This window comes from Amphiprion ocellaris, chromosome 1 (genome assembly GCF_022539595.1).
Source record: "Amphiprion ocellaris isolate individual 3 ecotype Okinawa chromosome 1, ASM2253959v1, whole genome shotgun sequence".
Classification (NCBI taxonomy): Eukaryota; Metazoa; Chordata; class Actinopteri; family Pomacentridae; genus Amphiprion; species Amphiprion ocellaris.
In genome coordinates, this window is record NC_072766.1 from 6,139,714 (window position 1) to 6,165,957 (window position 26,244).

Consider the following 26,244-nt stretch of genomic DNA (forward strand, 5'->3'; position numbering starts at 1 on the left):
TGTGCAGACATTGATACAACCTTTTCCTAAACCTAACCAAGTAGTTTTTGCAGCCTAAAGAGAAGCAAACAGCAGCTGAAGATCGTTTGCATGGATGTATTTTAACCTTTTCCTAACCAACTACTTTCAGAGGCTGAACTTAAAGTAATTTTGTAGTGCTGACAAAAGCAAAGACTGACAGAAAATGAAAACAGACAGAGAGGTCACCACCATGAAACCAGTCCTGTGGTTTCGTTTCCAGTCTTTATATGTGTGGGTTTCATTTTATATAAGTCATTTAAGTTCAATTTGCATGTCACAGGTAATGGATAAAGAAACGAATAGGGGGGAATCTTATCTCAAAATATTTTACAGCCTTAATTGTGAAAATAATTTCACACGTTTGTATGAGGCTGCTGTTACACGTGGCTTGTCAGTGGCTTTAATGTTGTAGCTGATCGGTGTAGAAGCTTACACTAACTTGCAAATATAAAACATTTCGATTTAAACTGGAATAACAGAATTAGAGCTGTTTCTTCTAACCACTATGAAATCAGGTGAAATAAAAAATAAACTGGTGCACATGCTGGAGCTCATCTGAATCCTCATGAAAAATCTTGTGTTAGGAAAGAAGCTTTGTGAAAATTCAATTAGGAAGACGGAATGCTTATACAATTTATTATATCTGCCTCTCTCTCGCTGGCTCTCTCTTTGTCTCTTTCTGCTCCTAATTCATCAGATTAGAGAATGAGGGGCTTCCTCCCTTAGTTATACCAATCAGATTTGCCTCCACCTCAGACTGACAATCATCTCACTGCTCTCATTTTCAGAACTGTTTCTTTTCCTGCTAGCGTCATCTGTCATTCCAGTGTCAGATCTCTGATTTGAGTCTCTCCTGATTGAACTCACTGTTCCATACAGTAGATGAGACAGTCCCAAGCAGGGCTAACAAAGCAGAAGCCCTTGTCCCAGTTACGCTCAGATATATATTGACCTGTATTGCACATTGCAAGATTTCTCATCTGCAATATGTCAAAACAAACCATTCTAAAGTGCAAATGTGACTAGTGATATGATTGGCAGTGTTATCAGCATGAACTTCCTTATACCCTGGTATCATTTGCTTTAGTCTACACTGCGCCGCCAAGGGTATAAATCACTTCAAGTGTGGTGCTTTTTATTGTCATCTATAAGAACAGCACAAGGAGTGATAGAGGCTCAGGTTGCGGTTGAAATATACTTTATTTTATACAGGTTGTGCTTTGTATCCTTGGGCGATGTAGGACCCTAGTGTAGCGTGTATACGGTGTTTGTCTTATAATGGATGGAAGTTTCTGACTCAAAGAGAAAGAAAAATATATATACTCACCGATCCATCCATCCATTAGCTATACTCGCTTTATCCTGTAAAGGGTCACGGGAGAGCTGCCGTCTATCCCAGATGACATTGAGCAAGAGAGGAAAGTATGTCAAGGTATAATATACAAGCTGGTCAACAGCTGTTAGTAACGATTCATATACTATCTGGAGATAGGACAATTTAAAAGCTTTAGCTGGTTGAAAAAAAATAGAAGCGTAGTGAAGGCTGGAGATGTTAAGGTAATTTAAAGAGAATGTCTTGGGTCGAGTAAACAAGAATTAATATTCATATTTTGCTGGAAAAACTGAAACTGACGTGCACAGACACTCAGCAAAACAGTATGTACAGCATTTATAATGTTAAAGTTAAATCATGAATTTCATCTAATTATGCTGGAAAGACAAAGTTCATGCACCTTAACCCAACATCTGGGGAGATATTGCATGCCCTAGATGAGCCAGAACTCAAAAAAGTTGATGATTTCCTATATCTTGGAGACTACACCAACACAGCACATAATATAGAAACTAAAATTGGTACAACTTGGGGAGCACTGCACTCTCTGTCAAAAATATGGCTATCTCCAATTAAAGCGGCAACTAAAATGAGAACATTCAAGGCGTCAGTGGAATCCATCTGGCTTTATGGACTCCTGGTCACTAACACTCTCAAAAAGAATTGATGGGACTTACACCAGAGGGCTACGGAAATCACACCTCACCAACAAGTCACTTTATGGCTCACGTCCATGCTGGTCAAACATCATTAGGCAACGTAGACTAGCCCTTGCTGGACATGTGGTGAGACACAATGAAGCAGCTGGTCGAGTACTGTCATGGAAACCTGATCCTATCAGAAGGGCTGGCAGGCCAAGCACAACATTAAGGAAGGTGTTAGAAGAAGGCATTGGTCTGGAAGGCAAAGAACTTTTGATTGCAATGCTGGAAAGAGGGAGCTGGATGAAGAACTTTATTCATGTCACTGATTCTGTTGGATGCAATTGACCGACTGACTGAAACTTGTTGAACTTGTTGACCCATAACACAGTACCTTTTACTGTTCAGCTCAATCAAAACCAGACGAAAATAAAATATTTCTGAGATGGATTTTAGCCAAAATCAATGACATAATCAATCTGATTGAATCAACTAATGTCATATGCGAGTCAATTGTATGTATGTATTGTATGTCAAGCATTAATCTCATCAGTAATTCTATAATTTTTTGCAATCTGTGCTGCTGATTTAGCAAATAAAGCATCTTTAAAATCATGTTTATGCCAAAAATGTGACACCATGTACCTTATCATAACAAATCTTTGATATCACCAATAAAATCAGTTGGCTATATTATATTTGAATATGTGCAAATCACTCTAAACTTGTCATTTCTGGGCAAAATTCTGGCATTCAGAGTTTTCCCATTTCAATATAGTAACAGTCACCACATGAGGTTGACTTCCCCAAAAATAATTGCACTACAAACCACACAGCACAAACGGATGTGCTAGAAAGCAGTTCCTGAACTTCTATAGGGTAAAACAGGTGCTAGATATCTTCTGAAAACTGTCAAACATCTGCCTTTCCACATGTAATCTTTTTTTTCTTCTTGTATTTAGATTCTTTCTCCACAATAGTAGGCTGCAGGAGAAATTTCAAGCGGTACCGTAATGGAGTCATTCAGTCGAGAAAAATCTGTTTACATGTGCTTGCGCCAATGAAAACATGCACAGTGACAATTGCTGCAGCTTTCTGTGATCCGCAGCCTCATATTTTTCAAACAAACTGACTTCCCTTACACTTGAACACTTGAACACTTGTCGGCTTTGGTGCTGTGAGCGTAAAGCAATATAGTCAGAGGGATCGGTAGTGGTCACAGAGCTGATTTTGCACAGAAATGTGTGAAACAATTATGATTTCTATTATATAAAATGTGCCATTTGATGTGTTGCTGCTTCCAAACCAACTGCTGCACATTTGTTTGCTTTATAATCGTCCGATTCCATGAGTGTACAGTTAAAAATATAAGAAGTGAAGCTGCATATGGTATTCTGATTGCTGAAAAGATACATTTTGAACAACAAAGCGGTTTTGATGTTACATATATTGATCATTGGCACCCTTATCACTGGCACATCCCTAAGAAATCAAGAGCTTCAATTAACAGGCCTTTACTCACAGACACAACCGTAGAGTCATGTCTTTATCCTGGTACAAGAAACCTCCCAAAAATTTGGAAGAATTACATAGCTGCACATGGTATCCCTCTGATCAATGTGATGCTTTTGTCCTACTGAGTGCTAGTACTAGGCAGGTGGTGCTGCAACAGATACAGAGAACATGAGTAGAAAGAAAGGGAAAGAGACAAAAGAAAGAATAAAGAGCCAGGGGGACGGTGGAAAAAAATATGAGTCTGAACCATGAGAAGGATGGAGCTTGAAGAGGATTAGGGGCAAAGAGAAAGAATTACTGAGAGAGTTGTCAATAATGGATCCAGCATATGGTGATTTCTTTATTCTGTTGATGCTTTGTCCTTCATGTTTCTGCATTCATTTACAGTATATCTATAACTATAGTCGTATCATTAAAAATACCCATGATTATTCAAGGATTCGTCAGGTTGTTTGTACACCATGCATTCTTCTTGAGCTCCTGTCCCAAAAAAATCAATCCCAAATCATCTCTAATAAGGATTGAAATGCAATGAATTGTACTTGAGCTGGCTAGTTCTTGTCTACACCTTTGAGTTTGTTTGGAGCTGAGATAATTGCTAGTGTGAAAACAAAAGGGAAAAAGCAGAAACTGTGACAGAATGAATTTAAATCTGATGGATAATTATTGTCAGTGCAGTATTGGAGGGAGAAAATGTTAGCTAATTTGCAGTTAGGTCCACATGCATTTATTTGTAGCACTACTCCACTGCTGCACCCTTTAAAAATGCACACTATTCAACACACCTTCATTATGAAACAATTAGTGAGTATGTCACCACAGCAATCCAATGCACTACTAAGAACAACGTCAGATCACTGAAATTGTTCTGTGTCTTCAACTTGAATATTCTCTGTTGGTATTTACTTGCATATCAGTTTAGAACATGGAGGTTTATTTTCATAAATACATCTAGTTACATAAAATGCTGTAGATTCATTCAAAACTTAGGCTGAGTCTGTTCTTGTGTTGTCATTGATGTGTGATTGACAGGTTGTTAATTACCTAATTAGATTAAATAGATTTGCAACTTGTTGACTTCTGTGTTGAGTAGTACAAAGAATATTACAACCGCCTTCCATGTGGCTTAATACTTCATTATAAAAATAGTTAGAAACTTATTCCATGTGACAGTGAAAAAAGGCTATGCACACTGCTAATTTCCGTGAGCACTTGTTATAAAAGGGAAGAAAAAAAATGGCTCGGTAAACACAATTTCATTTTAAATGTGGTGCCCTGCGGGCTTGTTGTAATCTTCTAAATATCAGCAGCCAGACAGTTCATCAAATATATTGTGAAGCTATGCCGTATTTGTTACTGTTACTGGACAACTAATAACTATACATTTGCTGCAAAAGCTGGGTGGGTGTGTAATTGTTCACTAAATGAATGTGTCCGTCTCACACACAAGCCACCAAACCAAGGCCTTGTTACACTATGTTTTGATGTACTATCTTGGAAAGCTCTCCATCAATAACTTGATGGAGACCAAACATGGAGACTGGCAGTTTTAGTGGGGACATTATTCACATACTCTCACAATAAAAGCACCTGTGCTGTGGTTTGCTGGTATTAATTAGCCCACCAATATCAGGGTGTTGTATTGAACATATCTGAGGTACAAAACAAAAAGTAAAATCCATTTCCCACATGCATTTGGGGACTTTTGCTGCCATATAAGTAAACAAATAGAGCAAGCAGTTACTTGCTGGATTGAATGTGGTCAGATTGCTCTGCAGTACTTTCATCAGCTTCAACAGGCTGTTCAGGTTGTTAGTGCTCCACTAGCTGAATGAATTTAATCTGCCATAGTTGCTTAGCAACCTCAACCATGTGTATTTGTTTTTGTGTAATCTGCAGAGGTTGAGTGAAGTACTTATGTACCCTTGCCTGCAAAATAAATCCCATTCTGGCATATGGACTTAGGTCAGAAATGGCAGACTAAATTAAAGTGGTCTTTGAAAGTCATACGTAACATGCATTGCATGCATGCATTGTTATTCATCCCACACTGGATAAGTTTAGTAGTCAAACACATTTTCTGATTCTCATACACAAAGATGGATCCATATGTTTCAGTGTGTATGAGAGCAAAGTGAACTGACATAGTCTCGAAGTCTGCACAGGGAGGAAGTCAAGATGGGCGGTTGGGTTAACAAAACAGTGAACATCTATAGCTGTTGCGCTTTCTGTTATGCTAATTCTGTTGTCACATTGCCTATTATGATGTGTTTTAAATAACTTTTGGATGAAATAAGTATAAATAAGTTAAATCAGATTTGGATACAACAACACTTGTTGGTAAAATCTGTTCACTGTGAGTTATGTATATTCATGGGATTTGATTTCCCCATAAACCTCAACAAATCATTTTTGTGTCTCAACCTAACAAAGGTGTTTTTGTCACTAAACATAACCAAACAGGGTGACAAATATCTGTGGTTCTTAACTTAAAGCTGGTACAAGTTTAAGCTGATCTCAATTTGACTGATGAACTTGGTGAGGAGAGGTCACAGTAGCAAATCATAGGAATGACAAAAGTTGCTTTACCTCAAGAACTAAAAGAAAACTGAAACGCTTGAGGTAAGATGGTGAGATGAGCTGTCAGTGAGCTGAAGCAGAAGAACAGGAAATGTCAGTTGACACTGGGAATGATCCGGAAACACTGGAGCTGCTTAAATACATCTGACTGAAGCCCAGTTTGACCTTGCTGGAATGCATTTATGCACAGTAATTTAAAATAACCAAGAGGAGATTGTGGATACATGGAATTCGCCTGGTTACTTTTCCAACCTGCTGGTTCTCTAAAAGTCACCGGAAGATCTGAGAGATATTGTATAGAGGTGACTCAGTTAATATATCCAATATCCGGTCTGTCTGATATCAAAACCTTACAAAGAGAATGCACAGCATGAACAATTAAACAGAACCTGTTCCTGTACTTTTATTCAGCCTATTCCTGTTCCATTCGTCATTTGCCACAACTTTCATTCTATGTAGAAAAGCATCTGCACATGATTTGAGTCTTATATGTGATTCCCACCTTTGTTCTGGAGTGATGCAGTTCCGCTCGTACCAGCCTTCACGATGCACGTTGAAAAATTACTCCATGCTTTCATCTCCGCTCAACTGCTCCATTGCTGTTTGTTCCAGTCTTAAGCAGATGCCAATAGCCCACCTTCATTGTGTGTAAAATGCTCCTCCTTTTTTTTCCTTTTCAATTTATGCGACGAGAAGGCACGTTTTTGCTTGCCGTCACTGCCTGCTTGTGAGATTTAGAATTGATTTTCAAATCCACTGATAACCTTTGAGGAGAGGTTCCAATGACATTTGAGATATGTTGATCCCCTATGAAATGAAGCACAACCTGAGATCCTCTGCTTTTGCCCTCTTGCCTCTTCCTACAGCTCACTCTATCACAGTTGAGGACCTTGAGCTCTGGAACTCTACTCATGAGTTTCTCAAGATTGCCACAGTTTTTGTTATGCTTTCTCCTTTTTTCCTGTTTTAATATGCTTGTGTCAGTGATCAAACCAAATAATCACCCCAGTGAAGGTCAGTTCACGATACAGTTATACAATACAATCTGTGGATCCTGTAAATACAGCATGTTAGCAGGGATCAGGCCACTGCTGGACAAGAGTCTTAGACAGGGCTTTAGAAGCTGGATGTAAATGTGCATACACAGCATCAGAGCCTTGTACACAGTGACAAATGTTTACTTCTGGTTGGTTGTACAGAAAGTCAGATGATTCATGCAACCGAAGCCTTCTCTGGGATTTTTACTCTATTTGCTTTCCCTTGGCCAGCAAGTGTATATGGTCCTCCACAGGGAAAGATACACATCGTAGGAAGTCAGTGGCCAAGTCATATGTAATGAAGTCAGTTGCTTTGAGAACACTTTCATGAAATACGCATTGCAAGCTGAAAAGATAAGTGAGAAGCATAAAAATTCCTCAGGCCTGACGGCAACTGAACAAAGAGGACACAGACCAGACTCGGTCTAACCTGACAAACTAGTCAACATGAGGACTACCATAGAGAATTCGACCTGGTTTGTCTTTAGGTGACATCGCGCTACCAAACCAATGGCAATAGAGCACTAGTGATACACTCAGTCCACATCTCATCTACATAGTTACCTCCAAACAACCCTTTGACACTGCCCTGGCTTCCAAGGGACAAAATAGGTGTTGAGTCTATAAAACATTCATCTGTTCAGAATCAGAGAGGCCTAGGAGAGATTAATACAGATTGGGGAAGGATGAACATATGTCTAAGTGTGAATAGAAGAAGAATTAGGGGAATTGGTTTGGCCCACCAGCACCTCTTTGCTTACTGATGAGTTCTGGGCAGGTTGATCTTAAGCATGCTGACTACATAGATGCAGCACCTTGTTTAATTCTCATCTCTGGCTCAACAGACGAAAACTGCTACCTGAGTGCCAGACTCAAGCTGGCTAATTGAAAGCCTGGCTGGAGCTAAGAACAAAAGGCAACAAGAACCAGAGGTCTGGGATATGCTTGCTGGCAGTCGGTTGTCTTTTTGTCCAGCCCTGATTGTTTTTCCGGTGCAATCGCAGTCCCATCCATTCTCTAAGCTCACTCTTTACCGTTGATCCTGCTTCAAGCCATGTAATTATTTCCCTTAATTCATGCTATACGGCCTCTGCCTGAGGAACCCGAGCAGATCCCAACATGATCGGGAGTGCTTTTAATGGTAAAACAGTGGAGAGCGTTCTGCACAAGCCTTTGCACACATGAAAGACTATGGTGATGCTTTATCTTTTTCTATTGATTTATATTCAGAAAATGGCCATATTTGGGCTGCACAGTGGCTTGGTAGTTAGCACTGTCGCTTCACAGGTAGAACAATGCCGGTTCGCGTCTAGGCCTGGGATCTTTCTTTCTGGAGTTTGCATGTTCTTCCTATGCATGTGTGGGATTTCTCTGGATTCTCTGGCTTCTTCCCACAGTCCACAAGCATGCAGAGGTTAACTGATCATTCTAAATTGTCTGTAGGTGTGAATGTGAGTGTGCATGTTTGTTCCTCTATGTAGCCCTGTGATAGAATGGCAACATATCCAGGGTATCCCCTGCCTTCACCCTGAGTTGGCTGGGATAAGCTCCAGCTCACCCTTAACCCTAATGAGGATTAAGTGGTGTATAGATAATGGATGGATGGATTAATGGATAGATGGAAATTGGCATATTTTATAAACCTGCACTAAAACCAGCACCCCTATGCCACTAGTGTCAAATGGTAGAATACACTTTGAATATGAATCCATCCCATCTATTTCAGAAGCTTTTTGGTGAAGCCACAAGATACCAACTTCTCCTGGCTGCATTACTGAATGTGTCTGCTGTGTTCACAAAGATGATTGTCTATCCAGATGGCCAAGGAGATGAGAATGCCAAGGTCATCTACAAGCTGCTGTTCAGGCCAACTCATCTTCAGTGGCATTTGGCAGCCCATGTGGAAGCAAAAAAAAAAAACTTATGGCTATTATTATTATTATTGTTATTACATAAAAAGGCTGTAGAGTTTTATAGGAAATCATGTTTGACATTCATTGAAAACTGTGTTTTGTACAAGCTAAAGTTGGTTTAACCCCGATTGCAATGAATTTCAATAAATTTACAATTAAATACTGCTTGTGTAAACTTCCCACGATAAGGTTAAGGAAGAATAGACCTGATTTCTGAGCTGCTCTTCAATTTATTGAGTGCCTGAATTAATGACTTTTGGGATTTGTTTTTCAAATGAAAGGCCAGTGTCAAACATTACACCTATTAGACTATTTTTGCAGAAAATGTAACATTTATTGACAGCATGCTAAGATGTTTTTGTAAAATTGATCTTTAATTTGGAAGACTGACAGGTTACATAATAGCTAATGAAGGTTGCCTTTTTCATTGTTTTCCAGTATAACATAAATATGCATGTCATCCGCATAACAGCGATACTAAATATTTATATGACCCAGTGATATTATGTACAGACAGAATAATAGGGGGCAAAGATGAAAAGTTCACTAACCTCTACTGATAAACATCTATTTGATGAATAAGATTTGAACCAGTCTAAGGCAATATCCCTGATGCCAGCCCACTTTTCGTAATAATCCAGGAATAGAAAACAATGAGCAATTGTGTCAAAGTTGCTCAGATGAGAAAATTGAGAGGAATGAAAATCAGTCAGTTATTACTGGAAAATTGTTTGTTACTTTGATGAGGGCAGGCCCTGTACTATGACATAAAAAGGAAATCTGGTTGAAATTTATAAGAGATATTATGGTTATTCAAAAAATGTGAAATACTTTCTCTAAAACACACTTGTTGTTGTTGTTTTTAAATTCAGATGTCAGAGATGTCAATTAATTTGAGAGTCTATACATTTCTATCTCTGCTGCTGGTTTTCTGGGTTTCTTAGTGAAGTCATCCACAGCCATCCATGGAGCTCACAAAGGCCCTGAAAGATTATCTATAGATGAGTAGTTTGCTGGACTACGGTGAGCTACATCAAGCTCAATGTCTTTATCAGTACATTACATTTCCTTAACATTTGGTAATGAAATTATAATGAAACAGGAAATCAAACAGGGCTCCTACATTTTGCAGAAAAGTACTTGTGTCAGCATCTCATTCTTTATTTAGCCTGGATATAGGCAAATTCAATGAACCTGAGAAAAATGCCAGATGAAGATCTATTATAGTCAAAGTGTAGACTTAGCAGACTTAACTACATTATCTAGATTGAACACTTCTATTTTACAAGGTTACGGAATCCATCAAACCTTTTCAAACAGCTTCATGTTCATGAGGAGTTGGAGACTCCCTCCATGCAAGGAGGAGAAAACAACTAAGAACATGGAAATATGCTGGCTACACTCACATTCACATTCGCTTCCATGGCTGTGGGAAGAAACCAATGAATGTGAAGGTAACCCACACAGACCTTGTGAGACCTTAGTAGCAGAAAGGCAGACAGGAATTTTTTGTGGTGAAGCGACATTAAGAATGCACTTTTCTTTACAAGCGAGCATTAGGATTATCTCATTTTTGCTGTACTGTAGCGCCAGTTGCCTGTAGTGCCTCACAGACAAACCATGAATGGGCATTAATAATATAGCAAAAGCTATATTATACCAATGAATGAATATTAATAAATCCTGGTGATATTATATGGAAAGATTAAAGTCTCCTTTCTCTGAAGGATAAATCTGGGGAACTTAAGCATATTACATGTCTTTATCACATTGTCGGCAGCAACCGCCTCTGTCTCAGGTTTTCGTACTGAGTTATGACCTCATCATCTCGTTTGTACAAAAGGGAAAAATTAAATTAGTTAGAGTAATGAACCTAGGTGCTTTTCATAAGAAATTCCTCCACTCATTGTTCCCCAAGTTGTTTAAGAGAGTAATCTGCCGCATATACCCCCATCTCACTTAATCCTGGCCATCTGAAAAAGCTGCCAGGGGTCTGCCTTTTCAAACATGACTCCCCATGGGGTCCTAGATCAAAGATGAAAGCGCGCTGAACGATCTGGGAGACTGGGGTGGAGGGGTGGCATGAAGGGAGTTAGGAGTGCGATTCATCAAATTAACAAATTTGCTTTCCTCTTCCCGGTAGGCAACGGAGTAAATTCTCAGGTACTTAAAGCGGTATTGCATCGACAAGAAAGGAGAGGGGGGAGGGGTCAGAAGGCAGAAGGCAAGTTCTTTGTAGGACAGTTATGTGAGAGTGAACGAATGTGTAATTAACGACACTCTTACTCCTAATTAAAACCTCTTAGCTTTCTCCTCACAAGGTTGCAGCAGCTGGTATAGACAAGGCCCTCACTGTGAGATGAGAGACATAAATTTCATGACAGTATCGCGAGGCAGCACCTGGTTATGCCTACACCTGTCACTGCTGGAATCATAGCTCATTCTGTCAATGAATTAACATCCTCCTGGGCTAAGAGAGAAAAACGGTAGATTCTCTCATCCCAGAATGAAAATCCCTGGTGGGTCCAAGGTGGTTCTATGTATCCGTTTTCAAAATTAAATATATCGTTGTTTGGTTCTGCTAGGCAGACACCTGCCTCCTCTAGTAAAAATGGCATACTCCAGATCTGAGAGATTTCCCCCAGGAACTACATCACAGTATTGCCTTGTAACTATAACTTAATATCATGTCAAAATCTCCTGAGGATGATACAGCTAGTCAAGCCATAGAAAGAAGGAAAACAAGAGCGAGTCAGATGCTTGGAGAAACAGATGGAGGCCAGGAGCACGTGGAAGAAATAGAGAGAAGCAGCAGAAGGGAGTGAGGAAGGAGAAAAAGGAAACAAAATGAAACAGAACACAATGCCCCCAGATAATAAAGGCAACAAGGGAACAATAAAAGCCTATCAAGTCACTTGGAAAAACAATAGGAAACAGCATGGGAATGCCATTTAGCATTAAATTTTAATGTTAGTTCAATAAATGATTCTGTTGTCTTTTACAAAAGTGTCTTTAACCGGGGCAGACTAGCATGAGCAGTCCTGCGGGACGTGCATACAGTAGATGCACTTCTGCCGTGCAATCTCACTGATACTCCTTTCTCTGGTACCCATTCTTTTAGCTCTGTGTCTATCCTCTCACACAAGACTGCTTGGCCTATTAGTTTTCCTGCCTGTCCCTCCTTTATTGCTATTTCTTTAGCTGTTTTAATTCCGTTTCAAAGACAATCGGCTTCAGCAGCTTCCCCACTCAATAGCTGACATTCCTTCTCCATAGAGATGATTATTTATAATTGGTGATGTCATATTGATGTTTTAATGCTGTTGCTGTGATTAGATCCGTTGTTCGAATTAATAGCGCACTGTTATCCACAGTGGTATTCTACTGAAAAGAAAAAATTTGGGTGAATTTGACTGTGCTTGTTTGTGCAGGGCTGGGTTGGCTGGCAGCTGTGGGAGACATCTGACAGTTGATGAACACATGACTTTGAGGCTTCACCGGCTCTTCTCTTTAGAGTTGTTTATAGCCAGTTTCTTAGTTCTTACTCCGTCTTAAACTGACTTGATTCTTTCAAGAAAGAGAGAACTCATAATGGAGAACAGAGCTCTATTTCAACCACAAGGCATGTTGCAGTTAAAATTGTAGAAAATTGATTCAAGCAGTAAAACAGCTTGTCATCTTTGTGCTCCCTGATAGCATGATGAATTGCCACTGTGGACACCTCGATCACCTAAGCTGTCTCAGTAAGCCACACTTGATCACTGTCAGAGAAGCTCAAGATGGTCACAGATTGCTGTATAGGCGAGGGAGTTACCACCTCCCATTTTCTGTCTTTCCCTCGGTCACACAAACACATACTCATTTGTGTCAATCTACCCGTCTTGCAGAGCTGAGATAGAAAAAAAAAAGTCCTGAAAGTGTAGAAATATAGGAAACAACTGTATGAAGAAAATATATTCAGAATTCATCACGGAAGTGGTTATTTCTGAGGTTCAAGTACAGGATTTATACTCCAGAGAGCAGGTTTTGTATCTTGAGCGTGCCGAGGTTTAGGCAACAAAGATGCTTTGCTTAAGGTGAGGAAGACTGTAGATTTGAGTAAATGTGCACTGAATTGTGCTTCAAGTGCCTGATGCCTGATATCAAGACTGCAGCCCTGAAAAAAAGTGCAACCAAACACTTAACAGTATATAAAGAGTTTGAATAAAAGGTATCTATGCCTTCATGTCTTTAGTTTGCCATGCAATAAAGCAAAGAAGCTGTTTAAATGGCCAAATTCTTGCCTGTCAGAAGTGTCTTCAATCTTGTAATCAGTCATTCAGCCTTTATAAATGAAGAAACTTACTCATTAGGCTCTTTTATATTGTTGTTTGCAGCACGCTGAGCATGGGCAAGAGAAAGAAGAGAAGAGAAAAGAAGAAGAGAAGAAAATAATTACTCAGCGTGGTCAAGGTAAGTGCTGCGCAAAAAATGTGCATGACCGCAGTTTTTACAATTGAGCTTAAATCAACCTGTCTGAATGAGAATATTTAAACATCGAAAAAATCAAACAGAAGGATAGTTTGAATTTGGGTGTTTTTTGGTGGGAAAAGAAACAAATGTACATGTTGACCACCAACATCAAGGTAGAACAGTGTGTGATTCATATGTTGCTTTATAATTGCAAGTGTGAAAAAGACTGATGACCCCACTTTTTCAAATTTTGCAAAAAATGCATCGTCACAATTTTCTTCAATACAGGATAAAAGCCTTTTTAAAAGTCATTTCAGCTCCATGTTCATATAAAAAAAACATATATCTCAAGTTTTCAAAGAAAATGATTCCACCTCACTGTGAACCATGGTTACAAGACTGCTTTGCTGTATCTGGTCTGGGGCGCCTTGAATTCATAGAGGGCACAATGCTAAGGCATTCTGAAGTAAAAACATGCTACCCAGTGTCACAGCTCTGCCTCTGTCATGGCCTCTACCGTAGGACATTGACCCAAACATACACGCAAATGCACCAAAGGCTGGATGGGAACAAAACGTTGGACCGTTTTGAATCTGCTCTGAGTCATGATCTGAATTCGATTAAACATCTATGGAAAGAGCAAAAAGTCACAGCTGTGAAAAGGCGCATATAAATCCTGAGAAAACTAGAGCAGTTTGCCTAAGAAACCTGGGCTAATCTACTGAGTGAAATGTCTCAAGAGCAATAAGAGATGCTTACATTAATTTCCTCAAAAAGGTGTTGTGCCGTATGTAATATTAGATTACAGGGCCCCGTGTCGTTGTCTGTGCCACTCCATTTGTTGTGTTATTTAAGATAATGTGAAATAAAAAACATGCCAGCTTCATTAAATATGAAATAGAGAATAGCTAATCTCAGGTCTGTGCTGTGTATGTATTTATACATACTCTAATGACATACTGTATATTCTATCAATCAAAGCAAAACAAGCAGGCTGACATTGCATTGCTCCATAATTGGAACACTTGAACAGTAAATGGGATTTAATGTTGAGCAAAATTCACCATATCTGCATTAACCATCAGCTCATTATTGATCTTCCACATTTACTGGCTACACTGTCCATCCTTATAGCCAACATTCATTTTTCACTTTGAGATATCGATATGACATGTAATGCAGGCACTAAATAATGAAATGCATTGTTTTAATCACATTATGTAAAAATGAATTAACAGAATTAAATGACCTTTGTGTCATTTTGTATCGAGAGTTTAGAGCAGCGCAGTGAAATGTGCTACACATTGACTGGCATTCCTCTATTATATTGTTCATTATGGAGCACTCCAGCTCTATGATGTCTAATAGGATTATTAAAAGTGACTAAAAGAGACAAATCAACTTAAAAATCAAGCCATTATTATTATTAACAATGATACTGAAGTTCTTTTTATATTAGCTACAGCCCAAAATTGCATATGACTGACTTACCTGGTAACCTCTAGTAATTTTTAATAAGTGTAGAGGTTGTCTGTGACTTTAATCATATGTGAACATGTGAAAATCCAGTTCTGATTACTTACTTACAAGAAAAAGCTTACATCTAAAAATGGTTTGTCATACATGACAGCATGCCATTAGGAACATTTTGCGGCCATTCAGCCGGCTCAGTATCTATTATGTGGCTGCCTATTAATTTCATATCATGTCAGTAAATGTAAGGAAAATGCAGACTTTGACACAAAAATCAGTAATGGAGGGGTCATTTTAAAATCACATGAGCTGCGAAAGTAATACTAGATCTGTGCATATCTGTGCCATAGAAATTACCCCTGTTTGTGTTTCTAAAATTACATTTGAGTTCATCTCTAAAAGCTTAACTGCTAAGTTTTTTATATATTCAAAGTAATGATATTCAAACTGATGATCACAATGAAAAGACAACTGGTTTCGATTGTGTGCTTCATTGGCACCGTTCGGACGAAAAAACTCTATTTCTCAAACTTATCAGCACTGAACTCAATCAATTTTCAAATGGAAATGTGAAATGCGGAGCCTTGCAGCCACAAAGCTTTCTACCTCAAGGGAACTCGTGTCCTTTTGATGGAAAAGTAAGAACTGTCTTGGGTGAATTTACTGTGCCATGAGTAAGACACCAAGGACAGAGGTTAATGTGTTCCTCTGGTCCATGCAAGTTAGCTAGTCCAAGTTATCCAAGGATAAACACAGCACAAAGACCTTCTGGAATATTAGACTGTATGAGCCAGACATAACCATCGGGACACATAGTGTTTCTTTAGATTGTGCTGCATCAAGAACAGCAAGATACGTACAAGAAATGATGTGTTTGCTGAATAAATGTAAGAAAAAGAAATAAGGATGGTTGAACTCATTGCTAAAAGTGCCATGTATACTGCTATTAAACTAAAAAAAAACATCTTTTCTGACTCTCCAGTGCCTAGGATATTCATGCTGTGCTGATTTCAAACAAGAAAACTGCACACCAAACGTCATACATCAAATAGATTATGAGTCGAGTCAAAAATAATCTCCATCATTAAAATTCATAAAACAATCCTAACAAAGTCTTCTTCAACTTTCATCAAATGCTCGAAATACGGTTCTATCTACCCTTTGTCTCCTCTCTCGCCTTTTTACCACCTCTCACACACTGTTAGCTTCATCTCGCACTCAAATCAGTTGAATTTTAAAAGAAACATCAAAGGAGACAGATCTACCCGGGCATGCAAAGGGTGCCAAGAAATGGTTTTAAAGTGCTGAGTTCAACAGATGCCCCCTTGCATCCATACCCTGCTCTGGGTTTGGACCACTGAGGTGTGGCGTCCTCTGAGGAATGATTTTCAGACTCAAAACGCACAATGGGTTTCTCTCTCATTTAATTCCAAGAACATTTGATGCGCAGCCCTCTCATTTTCCTCCAACTAAATTAGATTGTTAAAATCATTTCGGAACTCAAGTATAATTCATGTACTATCATTTCTATTGTGGCTTTATTTAAGGAATGAATTAATTTTATTTGATTAAGCCTGTTTGGTGCATCGTGTTCAGGGTGCTTAGTGCTCTGAACCCTGCATAGTCGTGTGAAAAAGTAAATGGAAATTGTTGGCCTTTTTGACATTTTTGGGCAAGCAAACATTTGAACTCCTTTATACCACGTCAACAGCTGTTCCAGAGTGCAGAACTAAAGCCTCTGGTGAGGAGGCTTTTAGCTTTTATGCTCTTTGACACTGGAACGATGTACCTGCAGACCTGGGAGAAGCTGGAAGTTATGAAATCTTAAAACCTACCTCTCCTGCCTGTCTTTGATTAAGTTTGGTTTTAAGACACCACTTACTCTGTTTTATTCACTTGTTTTATTGTACTTATGTTGACAGTTTCTTTTCTATTTTATTTTATTTTTAGGTTTTATCATTTTAATCTGGTTCATCTGAATTTTTTTTGTTTAAATTTTAAATTTACTCCGTTGTGGTCTGCACTTTTCCACTTTATTATCAGTTAATCACTCATCTGCAAAGCACTTTGGACCTTTTTTTAATCAGCTTGTAGGTCATCTGTGAAACAGAATATAGTTTGATTAAAGGATTAAAACCGATGAAGATATTATTCTTCGACTGAACCATGAGGAGATTTTGTTTTGTCAATCAATAAATGTAATTCTTCTGTGGAAAAAGTACATATACTCTCGGCCCCAGAAGCTATAATATTACCTCCTGAGCATAAACTTCTTGTCCAACAGTCTCCAACACCAACTTGCTCTTTCTTTTTTTTTTTTTTTTTTTACTGCTCTTCCATACTAAATTCCTTCAGTTGCAGATTTAAAATGGGATTCAAATCTGGGCTTTGACTAGGCCATTCCATAACCCTCCATTTCTTCTATTTGAACCGTTCCTTAGCGGATTTGCTAGTGTGCTTAGGATCATTATCCCGCTGAAAGGTCCACTTCCAGTTCAACTTTCGGGCAGATGGCCTCGCATTATCCTCTAGCACTTTTTGATATGATGCAGGATTCATAGCTGAATCGATGATTGCTTGCTGCCCAGTCCCTGAGGCACTGAAGCAACCCCAAACCATCACATTTCTACCCTCGTTTTTCATGGCTGCCACGACACCACACACCTCAATACCAAAGCGAACACCAGACCCTAGATGTCAGAGGTTTAAATAAAACTGGTTCCACCTGTCATCCCCTGAGGAGCTTCTAATCATTAGCACCTTAACTGGATCCCCTGAATGGAATTTTACAGATTTGAAAGGGGTATGTGTCCTTTTTCAGTGTGACTGATCTGTTTTTATGTGTTTGAGCTTTGAAAATGACTACAAGATGTCAGTTTAATTTACCATTTGTTTCAGCATGTTACCTCTGTTTTAAAGAGCATAAAATGTTTGCTTGTCCAAATATAAATATATATATAAAAAACAACATCAAATTATAATAGTTTTTTCACATTAGTGTATTGATAGATACTGTCATACCTACTCACTCACAGAATCCTCCTCAAAAATTATTAACAAGTGACCTCAGATCAGCCCATGTGATCCACCACCAAGATTTACTCAATAATTTCACATAAGTAACACAGGTAAGACAAAACAATGCAAAATCACCTCATAGAAACACAGCTTATATAGAACAGAAAAATAGATCGTGCAAGTGTCAAATATTTTGAATTCCGATCTTAAAAGCTACATTTACATAATGCAGACCTCCCCTTCAGGTCAACTAGTCCCTTTGTCCTTAAAATACATCTCTTCTTTTGACCTACTTCCCATCTTATGAATCCTGACAGGTGCGTACACAAGTGAGACACAATGACAGGACCCTGTTTCCTCTGCCCACAACATCTGTTCAAATATCCTGTTTGAAGGAGCATCAGGAGACCTATGAAGTTTTTCATTTAATGTGGTTCGAAAGGTCATTTTGTGCTTAAAATTCTGCAAAATTCTAAATTATGGACCTTATTTACTACATGATGATCATATAATGATCATAATGTTTATATTAAGAAATATTTTTCTTTCAAGATGTTTGTGAAGGTCTTTGATGTCATGACATATCTACAGTGTTAAAATGAGGCCAATCTGGACCTGGGGAGATTCTTAAAAGCTGAAGAAGTCTTAGGATGATGTCTTTTGTCTTCAAGAAAGTCAAGGAAGTTGCTCTCCTTGTAGCATGTTCTAGCATTTCACTGCTTTTCCTTTTGTTTCACCTGTTACCAAAAAAGGCTATAAAACACTACACAATTCATTCTGAAATTTAATACAACATGAAAGGCCAGTGTGCCTGGCAGCCACCTTGTTCATGCTGAGTAGATTTGTACCAAAATCACTTTTCCATCACTCAGTCGACAAAATAATACGTATCATATGATTTCAAATTTCTATTTTCAACCTAGCCGTCTGTTTAATGAGATTTCTTTAAAAAAACATCATACTGTGCTCTGTTTATTACATGAAAGTCAAACAGCCTACCGGTTAACATGAGTACAAATGGAAATGTGATGACGAAAAGGAAAACTTAAAAGACAGGCAGCCGAGGGAAATCGTGCAACATATCCTTTTCTGAGGCTTTCCTTCCTAACTCTTCAACAGACTGATGAAAATGGGGTGCAGCGGGCCACTCTCTTGCAATGTTCACTGGTGGACAGATGGATAGCACCTTGACAAACAAAGAAAAACAGACAGACTGTGTTGCTTCACACAGAAGTGGAGAAAAGTGGTGACAGGCTATCTCCATGCATATTGATGCCAGCCAGCCACACTGGCCTAGGTTTGATTGAATAGTCACACAATGGGAAAAGGCAGGCTACTTTTCATGTTCGTCCATCAATCAGTGCAGCAGACTGCAGCTCTCTCAGCTTTGTTTGAGTGTCAATTAGCTGACGTGGTTTGGGTTGCAAGATGAATTTCAGAGGGCTCTGTTTTTCATAAGACAGACAGCCTATAGCGTACAGCTGTGGGACCAATCAACCCGTTCAAAAAACCAGCACAATAGATTAATGGTCAAAAAAAGGCTGAGTGTGTTTTTTTTTTAATCCTAATAATGAGATATTCTGCAATGGAGCAGAAGCTTTTCTTTAAGCAGACTGAAAATGTCACCTATCACAATAATAAAACCATCATAGTTCCTCTTTCAGTAGGTGATTCACTCCATCTTCAGCTGCATCTGTGCAACATTACCTGTGGATTAGACATCGCAAAGATTCCTCATTTTTTCCAGGATCCAGTAAAATCAGACCACTACTGGTATATAATGTCTCAGATGGACAAACAACTAGCAAAATCCATTAAGCCGCTCTTCACCTGCAGTTTATTAGGCCATTTGTAACATGCAAACAAATGCTTGTTAGCTCAAAAGTTTCAACCACATCTTTCTGCTTGACTCTCTCCAGCATCACTTTGCTACATGGTCTGTTGCTTCATGCTCCTTAATTTGCCTTGAAGTTCTCTAATAATTCAATTCATCTCATCAAGCAGTCAGTAGCTCACAGCGTTGCACCCTGGCAGGATCGGCTCGATACTTAGCATTCTTTTGGCTGCTTTGAGGCTGGAGGGAACTACTGAAGCACACAAAACAATAACTGCATCTGTTTTCTGCCACGCATACAGCTTGCATTGTTCTCAAGTAGACCTAGAAGGCCTACGTGTTTGTGATGTCCATGTTACACAGCAGCATTTAGGACAATGCAGTGTAGAATGTAGCTTCAATGGAGGAACTACTTTTTCTTGAACAGATGACCAGTTAAATATCAGCCCCAAACCATGAGGTATAACAACAGCTTCCAAATGTTTGAAGTATGACGTGGTTTCATTTGTTGAGGCAATTTTGAATCTTCTATCACAATTCATTAACCAAGATAAATGGCAAGGGTTTTGAACTAAAGCTAGTTTAGACCCTTTAAAGGGCCTGATTTGCGTGTCTGTGGCATGTGGGAGAAGAATGTGATAACTCCAACACAGAAAGGCCTGTGCTGACTTGAGAATCCTGAAACCCTCATTCTTTGTACTGCTGATAGGCTAATTCTCCTGGCTAATTAGACCGTAATGGAAAAGAGAATGTTTTAACTTCAGATTAGTTGATATAATGGGTTGATTGGATAGTATAACATTTAATTACCCCTTATATTGCATAACTTACAAAGTCTTACACTAACTAAGCTCTTGTGCCATTAAATGTGACTGTTAGACATCTTGGGCTTTGTTTATAAGTCAGATATGTATGCACAAATCTGATGATTTCATGTAAGGGATTATTTTAAAAAAATCTGCCAAATTCCGAAATAATACGTCATGACAGTGATTTCGAGATTCTTAACGTTCATTTCAAATCAAATGAAGTTACATATATGTACCACATTTAAACAAAATGCTACTCATGTTATCAGTCTAGCAGCAAACAAAAATATGTGCAGAAAGCAAGATGGGATGGCAGCTCATGAAATCAATTTGTAAAACACAACAAAATTGCATGAAATAACAAGAGCAAGGCAAATCAGTCACAACTTTTAAGATTCATTTGTAAAATAAAATTCTACCAGTACAAAGAGCAACCAAACGCCACAGAAAACATCTACATCTTAGGATTTTCCTTTAAAATTCCAATAAAGGAGAAACATTTGATAGTGAGAAGAAGGCCAGTCCGGAGCTTTGGGCTGCTAAAGCAAAGGCACAATCTCCATTACCTATGCGTCTACGAGACAGAGCAGTTAACAGCAGTTGTTCAAGGAATTTATAATAACTTAAAAGTTATAAACACATTAAATGAGCTGGAATATGCTGTGGCAACCAGTTCTTTTCCATTCCTTATGCTCACTGACTGGACAAAACCTTAAATAGAAGAGTTAAAGTGTAATGAGGAATAAAGGTATGCTGTAACAAGCAGAGGAGGACAAGTTAAGTTGACTGATTGTATGGTGCTGTGCAATTAGTTTACTGCTAAATATAAGTTGATCAACTGAGCAGAAAAGTGTCTGCACTAAAGTTTCAATGAATGTCTATTCAGTGCTCTATTATTTCTGGGTCTTGACTGGCCCCATGCTACTCTCTCTTAACAGACAATTAGTTCAGTCATCTCAGAAGTAAATTATTACATACTCTAGTACTTAACAAATAGATGTCAAAACAGTTTAAAGGTGCAGAATTGATTCACAACTGGCAAATTAATAGATATTATCTTCCCTTTGCCAGCAGGACTTTAAGCTCTGTATTTACCTGAACATTGCAGTACATGGGTCACCTATTCTGACACAAAGGATGTAGACTGCAGGGATAAACCTGCCATTGGCTACTAATTACTCTGCCAAGGAGGCGTAGCCTCACGGAGTTATGTGAGGATCAGTGTCAGTTTGTCTGTTTGTTAGCAGCATTATTTAAAAACGGACAAACGGATTTGGATGGAATTTTTAGGGAAAGTCAGAAATAACACAAGGACCAAGTGATTAGATTTTGGCAGTGATGCGGCTTACAATCTGGATCCGTGGATTTGTTAAACATTTCTGTATCATTGCGAGATAGCGACAGCGTCACTGTAACCATGACAGCACATGAACACTATGTCAGTTGCCTGCTGACCATCACGTGATTGCGATCCTACTACAAATCTACTGCTGCGGACTTATCAGGACTTATCCCTCGAAAATGATACAAGGAACACTTGATTAAATTGTGGGGGTGTTTCTGAGTGTCATCAATTACCACCGCCCACTGCATATTTAGGCCACGTGATTCGGTATCCGTACATAACGTACACATGCATAACACACGCCTGTGCTCAGTGAAAGGTCATTTTGTTTGTGCGTACATCTGTATTAAATGGTCACATTGTATGGTGCAATGATTTCTGCCATGACTTTTGTCAAGATTTCAGCTGTCAGAAATGATACGACGACTGAGCAACCTTAGTGGAGTACTGCCCTCTCTGACTACTCCCTTTTTCAAAATCCACTTTACTTCAGGAGTGATCAACCCACCAAACTGAAATTTTCAAGTTTTTCTGGGGATTTGTATTTCTCAGTAAGGTAGCCCAGCTAGTATTTATTATTTTTTTGGTGATTTAGTCATTTTAATCACATTTCTCTCCTCCCTACATGCAAATGTTTCACCAAAACAATACACCGAAGCCACATTCTTTCACTTACCTCCACCCAATATATTGTGATTGATGGATACAGGCCATTCATTTTCTTCTTTGATAAGTGGCATGGAGCACATTATATATATATATATATATATATATATATATATATATATATATATATATATATATATATATATATATATATATATATATTCATTTTGTTTTCCAAACAGGAACAGTGGACAGTAGCCCAATAACCCTCCAGTTTCATTTCTCTATCTGGCAGTTTCGAGGGATCATGTAATTGGAAATTATATTCATGAGCTCAAAGAAATGGTGACGTAACATTGTTAGCATATAATCTAATGAAGTGAAAATAAGCTTTTTAACACCTCTAGATCTTACCACTTGGTACTGGCGTATCACAGGTTATTTATTCTGAATCTTTCACTCGTCAAACTGTAATATATGTCACTCCTATCGACACATTTGCTTGACGCTGTCTATTTTCAGTTGAGTTTCAATCACCCACTACCTGCTTACTCCTATGTAGATAAATGGCAAGAAACTAACTTCAGTTAATGGATATATAATGAAATAACATTTGTTCCCAAGCAACTCAGTTTTATTGGGCAGTTTGCAATCTTTTATTGATATACACTACCGTTTAAAAGTTAGGAGTCACCCAGGTAATTTCATGTTTTCCATGAAAACTCATGCATTTATTCGTGTGCTAACATTATTGCTCAAGGGTTTTTTAATCATCAATTAGCCTTTCAACACAATTAGCTAACACAATGTAGCATTAGAACACAGGAGTGATGGTTGCTGGAAATGTTCCTCTGTACCTCTATGTAGATATTCCATTAAAATCAGCTGTTTCCAGCTAGAATAGTCACATTAACAATGTCTTGACTGTATTTGTGAATAATTAAATGTTATCTTCATTGAAAAAAAAAACGGCTTTTCTTTAAAAAATAAGGGCATTTCTTAGTGACCCCTTAATGAACTTTTGAACGGTAGTGTATATGGTACAGTGAGGCAGATCTATCAGCAGTATTAGCAAAACAGCATGTTGTTTAGAGCATCTTAACTAGATCAATAATTTCTGTATTGTTTTTTACGTATCTTCTAAAAATGCTGTTGACCTGTGGTTAACTTTTGCTCATAGTGTTGATCACACATAATCTGTCACTGAACGTAAACTAGTTGGAGTTTCTAATGTGACCTGACTTCCACTGACGTCATGTCATGTGAGAGGCCTGCTCTAACATGACCTCTTGCCACCTCTTCTTTAATTATTTGGTGGTCAGTTCTGAAGTACCGCAGCGTCTTGGTTGGTTTTATAATTGGAGAAGACTTTGAGAGCCACTGGGCTGTTCCAAACTCAAGAAGGATCCTCCTGGTAGCGAAGACTTTAAGGGTGAGATAACTTTTTCACCTTCAGTCCAGCTCCTACACCCACATCTCCTCCACAGACATCACTTGATTATTTCTAAGCTCTAATTATGACTCAGTCATCAAGTTGCATTTGGTAAAGCTTCATCATTTAATTTCCTGGATTTTGAGTTTGGCTTGGTGTTGACAACATGTAATACTGTGACTGAAATTGAATCAAAACACAACTGCTAAATAATTGAATAATGTTATACTTTAAAGTTGACTGATAGCTAAATATAAACTCATCTGGGAGGATTTGCTTAGCAACTGAAATGATGTACTTGGTTTGCAGTCGTGAATTAATTTATCATCTTACGTTTTTAGAACAGTAAGTTGCAGTGTCGCAACCTTCTTTCATATTATTTCACTTTTAAAGAAAACTAAATATTTGAAACAATCTCTTGGAACACATTCAGCTATAGTACACGGTATGATACAAATTGCACCCTGTACACCCTTGATACGAGTGAACTATAGAGCAAATGGAAGATTTGCCACGAATAGAATATACAGTCGCAATATTCAGTGTGACACAGTGTTAGGTGACTGCAGTGCATATCGAAAATGTACCTTTATGTGCTAATATATGATTTATTCAGTAAAATTACTTATCAACCCCTCCTCCCCTCAAAATTTAGATTTCATTCAAGTGATATGGTAAAAGAAATGAGAGATGTTTCTTGATCATCAGGGTTCTTAGTTCATTCTTTAAATGATGCAGCATGAAAATTGTGAAAAGGAAGATTTTTGTTGTTGTTGTTTAGCATTTGTAAATTTCAATAATGCATTTTGTCTACAGAATGGGGAATGAAGGTATTATCTTACATTTATAGTACATTTTTTTGCTTTTCTCTCAGACAACACACCAGTTAGTTCACGATAAACACGTGAGTTACTATCAGTAAAGACATGAACAAGACAAAAATGTTTCTATCAACTTTTTAGGTTTGATTTTGTCTTTTCTATGTTGTAGTCCATTAATTTCTCACAGTGGTTAGATTGTTGTTTAATCCTGCCTGGGTTACAAGTGAGCATAGCTTTATATAAGCTACTTCATAAGGAGACTTCTGGATTTTTCTACACCTTAAATGGAATGTTGAAATTGTCAAATAAAACTTAGATCCAAAATAAACATGAGTACTCCAATGTGACCTTTAAGGCCTTTGAATTATTAAAAAAAAAAACAAAAACCTATAAATAGATAGTATATGTTTTAAAACTTTGACACAAAAGGATAACAAGAACATTAAAATCTTTATAAGAGGCCACACATCAGTCCTAGTTCATCATCCCCATGCTTCTAGCCAGTGGTGTACAGTATGCGGCTGTGTGTGCATGTTTGTGTTGATCTGACTGCTTGTGGGCAAGTGCCAGTGCCAACTGACGGGCTAATGCCTAATGTAACATGAGAAGGTGGCAGAATAACATCCAGAGGCATCCTTATTTCCCAGTTGTTTTTCTACTCCATATTGCAAGACTAAATTGGCGTGTCCCTGCTCTCTGTCCTTAAGGATGGCTGCAACCAGCAACGAGCCATTTACAAGTTGATAGACCTCAGGCATTGCGGCACAATGTGTAAAACACTCAGCAGGCCACTGGGAATTAAACACAGTTGTGAGCATATTTGTTTTGTATAATATTAAAATATTCCTTATAGAATTAATACGACCGGCATATTAATGTTTGCATCTTGCAGATTTGCCCTTTTTATACTTTGAACAGAGCTGTTTGTGTGTCCCTGTGCTTCTGCATGTCCTTTCAAGAACTGCACTCTCAACACTTGATGGTACTTAATAAACTGATAATAAATCATCCCACCTATTTACCCCACATTGAGCCAGATGAGGTGAAACAATTTAGCTAATTTTGGCCTGATGAAAAGATAAGCCTCTTGGGGCACAAAGTGAAGTCATCAAAACATCTGCTGTTAACCATTAAAAGCTCCCTGTGCCCTGGTGATGGCAGGGTTGTTTTAATCTCTCCTTCTCATTAGAGAAACAAGCATGTTATCAGCTGCCATGTTTTTCACACTCACTGCATGACTGATGTAAATGCTGGATATATATTAATCATATATATATATACTCCAGATCATATAATTTCAAATGTACTGCACTCCTCCCTCTCTGTATCTCTGTCCATCCTTTGTTTTACTAAGACCTAGCAGTCAGTTTCTGACATGAACTGAACCAACCTGTATCATTTCTTCATATTGTTA

At 38.3% G+C, this 26,244-nt stretch overlaps 1 long non-coding RNA gene across 1 annotated transcript in view; it reads left to right on the top strand.

Moving 5' to 3' along the window:
• The window catches only part of LOC111562524 (uncharacterized), a 118,278-nt gene that overhangs the window by 79,181 nt on the left and 12,853 nt on the right, over positions 1-26,244 (top strand). The window contains exon 3 of the long non-coding RNA XR_008602788.1: positions 13,417-13,492. This is a non-coding gene — a long non-coding RNA (uncharacterized LOC111562524). The remainder of the gene's footprint in view (positions 1-13,416; positions 13,493-26,244) is intronic.